The sequence below is a fragment of the Hemiscyllium ocellatum genome, chromosome 17 (genome assembly GCF_020745735.1).
Source record: "Hemiscyllium ocellatum isolate sHemOce1 chromosome 17, sHemOce1.pat.X.cur, whole genome shotgun sequence".
In the NCBI taxonomy this organism is placed as follows: domain Eukaryota; kingdom Metazoa; phylum Chordata; class Chondrichthyes; order Orectolobiformes; family Hemiscylliidae; genus Hemiscyllium; species Hemiscyllium ocellatum.
In genome coordinates, this window is record NC_083417.1 from 36170326 (window position 1) to 36177750 (window position 7425).

A 7425-nucleotide genomic window follows, 5' to 3' on the forward strand; every position below is an offset into this window, starting at 1 on the left:
TCTCACTTGTTTTTCTACAGTTGTTTCAACTGCTTACTGCCTGCAGAAACAGTCCAAGACTCAATAGCAAAGGTCAAGTGAATCATTTTCAAAGCATTAAGGTAATTAATTTGGATGACTTCAACTTGCATTTGATTGGATTTTTAAATATACCCCTGGCAGAGGTACTGCTACACCAAAAAATCAATCCCACATTAATGTTTTGGCGATAATTTTGGCAGATATACCAAGAATTTACTGTCACACATTTCTCATGCTCATCAACAGGGAGATATAGGTCCTCATTTTTTAGTTGTGTCAAAATTTGTTTTTGTGCTGCAAGACAGAAAATGTAAGTTAGTGATGAATAAGCAAAATGAGCAGAGGTTGAATTCTACTGTGCACTATAATTATCTGGCCTGAGATTTTGAACAAAAGATTATCTTTCATTTATACCACCAAATCACTCTGCTTTTCAACAGTCATTTTATCAGATTCATGTACATTCTGACATCTGGAGATATGTGCCACATCTATTGTAAGCAATTATTAAGTTGTGCACTAAGCATTGAAAATTTTGTAAATTAATCTGCGTTTCATACTTCATTACAATCAGGCTAATTCTGGAATTCTTCATGTTAATTGATTAGTTGTCTTATAGATACAGATTAATGGACCCTTATGTCTTAGAATCTTTTCTGGTGATTTTAATTGGTGATACTCCCTTTTTGGGACAGTCTATTTAAAATTGAGTATTGGCCATTTTATGCAAATTTGCTTTTGAAACAAAGAACATTAAATAAGATATAGGCATGCATCCTTATGTTTCATAACACAAGTAACTTGTTAATTACATTTTCATTTTACACATTCTCTTGAATAAAGGTTAAACAATAATAGGTAAGTGGTGAATTCATTGTATTTTCCCCAATACATATTTTTGTTTACTGTTGCTGGCTTTATTCCTCATATAATATGTACAGCACATTAACTATGCCTGGATGTTTTCTCAAAGGATAAAAAGAACCTTATAATTTTCATGTTCTGATCACAGAACACGCACTAGAATAAACCTGTAATTTTCATTCCTTAATGTCATTCATACAGTTTTTAATTATAAATACTGTCACCATCTGCTCACCAGTGTGGGCTACTTACCTGTATAGCCTGCTTATTATAACAGTCAATTCATAAACTATATCTCAATAAAACCATCAAGCTGTATAAAAATAAGTATGCCATTTATATAATATAAACTGATTAGCATTGAGCGTGGAGCATGGTGCAGACATGTAATATGAATTGTCTGGTGTATACTATCACATACCTACTGGAAAAAAGAACAGGATTTTGGAACACATAGCGAGCCTCATACTAATATTTAGCATTTTGCTAAAGTAGGAAATTATTGTGAAGAGTCTTTAAGGTTTTGAAAACTTACTTGTACCAAATTCAAAATTACCCAGTTTTTGTTACTGCTTATTTTTAATAATATTATCCTGCATTGAATCAACCCACATTTGGGTTGTGTTGTTGTTTTTGAAATATTAATGCATAAGATAAGATTCTTCTGAGTTACCTACTGCAATTGATTATTTTCTTTTAACCTGTCATTTGTGGAATACCCAATAGTTGGATAAGTAAGAGGAATCTAACAAAGAATGCACAATTTGTTGTAATAATTTTAGAAGCATCCATCTTCTGTGTCAATGGAATTGGAGAATAGAATTCTAGCTAAATTTTGCCTGTTTAGATGTCAGCCTTGGCTCAGTGGTTGTACTCTTTCTCCTGAACTTGAACATTGCAGGTTCAACTCTCAGTTCAGGGACTTAAGCCCATAGTCTAGGCTCACATTTCAGTGTTTGGAAGTGTTGCACTGTGGACAATGTCATTTGGTTGAAATATTGAATTGAAGCCTCGGATGCTACTGTTTGAAGAAGAATGATGTTCTTATACGTCCTGACAAACATTTATTTCTCATTCATCATCAAAGGATTATAGTCAGTTATCTCATTGATACTTCAGAAATCGACTGTTGCACTTTTTAATGAATCTGTTCAGATAATGTTATGACTCATATCTGAAGCAGATGTGACTTGAACCTGGACCTTCTGACCCAGAGCTGGGAATATTAGCATTACACCATAAAAGCTGAATTTCCTTTAAATGTTATTAATTAACCTGTTCAGAGATGCGATGACACACTTTGGGGGTAGGTCAGACCTGAACCCAGACCATATTGACTAGAACTAGGGACACTACCACTGTATCTCAAGACCCCACTATACTTCCTTAGATTACATTAGTTAGTACACATTAGCTGGAATCAATTTCAAACATGTTCTGGGGCCATTGACCATTATATTAACAGTGAAACATTATGCAGTGTTTAAGACTCATAAGTGTCAAAAGAATTTGCTGGCATTGCTGTGTGTTTATGTTTCTGAGTTGGATTTGAAAGCTGTCTGCTTTGGCATATTGTTTAGAAATGTCCATTCCTGTGGCATTGTGCATCAATGGCTGGGCAGACTTGGCAATGACATGGTACTTTCCCAACACAACAGTTATTAACCTCTTGTATTATAAACATCAGTCAGGAGGGCAGAATTCAAAAGTGATGACCAGATGGTAGAAGAGAGAGCCTGCCAGAAGGGAAAAAAAAGCATCAACTCCAAGCCAACGTTCTTCATCTGTGCCAGCTGCAGCAGGCACTCATGAATTAACCTTTGTAGCCACAACAGGCACAGTTCAATCCAATTGTGTTATAGACCCGGTAAAGACCGCAATCTCCTAAAATAGAAAGATGCCATCACACAAATCTCTGATGTGGAAACACAATCACTTGATCTGGCTCTTGCCACTATCAGTTCAATGATAGAAGTAAATATACTTTAGAAATTAACATAGAAGATCTACATATTGTGAGTTAATGTCAAATGTGAATAGTCAGATTAGATATTAGGGGAACTGAATACTACCTAACTGGTCCAGAAATCGTCAGGAGAGAAAGGATTTCTGAGAATTCCTTTCTTTCCCTTTCTCTTTTGTTTTCTTTTCTTTTGATCCCTACAGAAGGCCTGGTACCAACTGTAATGATTGTAACAAGGTCAGCCAGATGGCCCTCACAGAATATGAGTTCAGTGATTGGGGCTGTTAATCTGTTTGACAGATAAAAAGAGGAGTATCAGATATCCTGACACTCTGAGAACTGGCTCTGAGGGAGCTGGATTAGTGTCAAGAACTCATCACGTGTCAATTAAGGGTGAATTGGTGATGGGATACTGGCCTCTGTGGAGCTGATTCACCAAGGACTGTGGCCCCAAGAGTGTGACATTATGCAGATCATCATGAATCTGAAGACATGCACTGGCAAGCACTGCAAGGTTGCTTTGAAGTGGTCCAGGTAGTGGAACCATTGTTTCCGAATGGTGTTGGATTGCTCCATGGTGTTCCTGGGTGCAGCAAGGACCTTGCTGGAAATGGAAAGTCTACACATGATCAGGTAACCATGAAGGGAAATCATGAGCCTAATGGAAAGTAGTGAGTGTGGTGCTGGAAAAGCACAGCAGGTCAGGCAGCATCCAAGAAGTAGGAGAATCAACATTTCAGGCATAAACCCTTCATCAGGAATAAGGCTTGTGGGCTGGGGGGCTGAGAGATAAATAGGAGGGTGCTGGGGCTGGGGGGGGGGGTGTGGGGGGGGAAGGTAGATTAATGCAATAGGTAGATGAAGGTGGGACAGAAAGTGATAGATCGAAGAGGAGGGCAGGACCGGATAGATGGGAAAGACGTTAGACTGGTCAAGACGGTAGTGCAAAGTTGGAATCCTTGGAAGAGGCTTTGCAGTAGGGTCAAAATCAATGAGGAGAAAGTGAGGACTGCAGATGCTGGAGATCAGGGTAGAGAGTGTGGTGCTGGAAAAGTGCACTCACTTTCTATTAGTTGATTTCCTCCATGATGGAGAGTGGTGAATGCTTCTTATTAAGCAGTCAGCCCCTGGTCCTTCGGTGTGTGTCAAAGATAGCTGAGACAGCTGACAGGTGGAAAAAAAGGGCACAGGGATTGCCACCAAGATAACAGGCAGCATTGACCAACGTGATGCCTGTGTATTATTGCACATCAGCTATACATTCAGGCAAAAGTAGATATTGTTGATATGTGATGACTGCAAGACCATGTGCATGCAGTTAATATCTCACTGAACCATTGGGAAACTTGCTACATAATAAAATCTCTTCAGCTTCTCTCTGGTCAATGTGAAAACTATCAAAATCACTCTCATCTCACTCTCTGTGACCCTCCCTGTTGCAGCAATGGACACCAAATTGAGTTCTGTTAGAAATATTGTTTTCTGCTACCTGGATATTGAGGATAGTGATGCTGCTTAGTACGGCCTTCTACTGAGAACTCTCCATCTTCTCATCCCTTTGATTACAGTTATCCCATTATGCAGACTGTTCTCCATCTGCTGATTGTACTGTGGCCCAAGAGGCACTGCATCCATAGCCTCATTACTGAAGCAGGCTTTCTGCTGACAGGCCATAAAACTCATTGATGTCCTTGTCAAAGTCCAGCATCATCCTTTTTAAATCCAAACCACTTTCCAAACTCCTCTACCAATACTGAACATAACAACAGTGAAAGAAGGTCAAAGACAGGTGAAAGTGCCATTCTGATCCCTTTAAATAGTGCTAGTTAGACCTATTCAAGTAAAAGTGTGTTTAAAAGTACCTATGTGAGCATCTTTCTAAGAATAGTGCTCCATGTGGTACGTAACAGAACTGACCACCATCAGTAGCACTATGGAGCAGAGTGTGATGGTTATTTGTCCCATGTCACAAATTCCATTTCCTGCCCATTGTTTCCATTCCTCACACTGGCAATTGTCTGAAGCTAAGCTGGACAGGTTGCAACATTAATGTTGCTTTTGACTACAAAATGAGCTACAAATAGTGATCCATCAACACTATTGTTCACTTCCACTTCCAGAACATCATCAGACACTAATCCAGCCTCAGCTCATGGCTAAAATATCCACCTATGTTTTTGCTCCTTCTAGACTTGACTATGTTGGTGCATTCCTAGTCAGTCTTCCACCTCTATCCTATGTAAAATTGTGCACATCCAGAACTCTTAATCATAATATAACTTATATCAAGTCACATGCATTAATCAACATTGTGCTTGCTAGTCTACACTGGCTTTTTGTCCAACCAATGCTCAATTTAAAAATTCTCATCCTTGTATTCAAATCCATTACGGTTTTGTCCCGACCTGTCACTATAATGTCACACAAGCCTTTGAGATTCCTTGCTCCTCAGGTCTGGCGTCTATTATGTTCTGTTCTGATCTCAGGCGATGTCGTTATAAGACAATCAGATCCCAAACTGAAACCTGGTCTGAGAAAGCGTATGTTTTTGTTTTTAACATGGTGGTCCTTTCTTCATTGAAACACAGAAAAGTGATGCTGCAGATTTAGATTTAGCAATAAAACAGAAGATGATGATGCAAAATAAATGTATAAAATAGAATAAATATGGGGAGGTGATAACCTAGTGGCATTATCGCTGGACGGTTGATCCAGAGACCCAAGTAATGTCCTGGGCACCAAGATTTGAATTCTGCAACAGCAGATGGTTGTATTTAAATTCAGTAAAAATCTGGGATGGAGAGTCTAATGGTGACCGAGAATCCATTGGATAAAAGCAAGTTACTGCAGATGCTGGAATCTGAAACCAAAAGAGAAAATGCTGGAAAATCTCAGCAGATCTGGCAGCATCTGTAAGGAGAGAAAAGAGCTGACGTTTCGAGTCTAACTGACGCTTTGACAAAGGGTCTGGTCTACATGTGACACCAGATCCATAACATTATTGTTGGCTCTTAATTGTCTTCTGGGCAATAAATGCTGACCTATCCAGTGATGTCCTCATCCTGTGAATAAATAAAATAAACCAAATATTTGCATATAATAACTACTTAAAGATTTTGAAGCGTGGCAAAAATACAGCTTGATTAATCCAAACAGCTCTTGTTTACATTACTCACACCAGAGAAATCTCTCTTCTCTTTTACATTTATAGGGCTTAATTTAACTGTGGCTTCAATTTTCCATCATGAAAATCTAATAACCTCTTCTGGAGCATTCATATCACTGAATTTAACCTTACTTATCTTCATATAATTGTTTCAATGTTGAAACCAAACACTTCTGGTCTGGAACTTTTAAAATAAACCTCTTATATTGTAGTAACCTATTTCTTGATCGTCCTACATTATCTTCCTTTTCCACAAGAAATTATTGTGCGCATCCAGCTTCAGACAGAACATCTTCAAACTGCTCCAAATTGAAACTAAGAAGCTTTTTTCCAAGCTTTGGGTGGTTACTTTGTCCACTTTGTTCAATCATAATCTCTTCCAAAATAAAGGAATTCCAATTAGACTCTCCCAGTTATCTTTATCAGCTTTTTAAAAAATAAATAAATCACCAGGGCTGTAAAAATACTTATGATTATCATTAAACCTCTTCAGACAACAGTGCTGTTAGGAAAGGAGGTACCAGACTTTGTTCCTGCATCAATATAGGAATAGTAATATAGTTCCAAGCAGGATGGTATGTGGCTTCAATGGAATTTGTTGAGAGTGATGTTCCCGTGTATCTGCTACACTTGTCATTTCGGTTGTCATTTTTTCTAAAGTAAGGAATGAAGCAATGGTTATTCCATGTAGCAGGAGAATTGACATTTTGGGCAAAAACCCTTCATCAGTAATTGCTTCTCTGCCTTTTAGCTTAGAGTATGTGTAGTTTCTGTTCTTATCAGTTTAATATCTGATATTTCCCTAAAGTGGGGAGTTTTGTCTTAACTTGATTGGAGCTAGGAGATGGATTAGGGGCTTGCTCTGTCCATTCCTGATGAAGGGCTTTTGCCCGAAACATGGATTCTCCTGCTCCTCAGATGCTGGCTGACCTGCTGTGCTTTTCCAGCACTACACTCTCAACTCTAATCTCCAGCATCTGCAGTCCTCACTTTCGCGAAGCTAATTCTATGACAACTTTCAAAAAATAATTGATCTATAGTGATTATTATTGAATGTACAGAAGGAAAATGAGATAAATCTGTCACTTCAGATAGGTGACATAGGCATAATGAACCAAATGGCCTCCTTCTGTGTTGTAGGATTCAATAATATGATGGTTTATTTGAGATGGATAAAGTTATACCTATTTTAAAATATGGCAAAACAGAATATTGACAGCCAGGAAACATCTAATAAGTAATGTTTTGCCTGTGTAAACAGGCTACGTAACTACGCAACAGATATAAAATTGCTGTTGAGAATTAAAATTGGGACTATCCTGGAGGAAGAAGGCTTTTTATCAGTTATAGCAGGTTGGTTATTAGTAGCTGCAACCATACAAATTTGGAGGGGGTGCACATTCTCCGGAAT

The 7425-nt window shown here is 38.3% G+C and overlaps 1 non-coding gene across 1 annotated transcript; it reads left to right on the forward strand.

Annotated features, from left to right (window-relative positions):
• Positions 1-6745: 6745 nt before the first annotated feature.
• On the forward strand, positions 6746-6930 carry LOC132824086 (U2 spliceosomal RNA). Its single transcript, XR_009645633.1, has one exon. It is a non-coding gene; the product is annotated as a U2 spliceosomal RNA (small nuclear RNA).
• Positions 6931-7425: the final 495 nt, after the last annotated feature.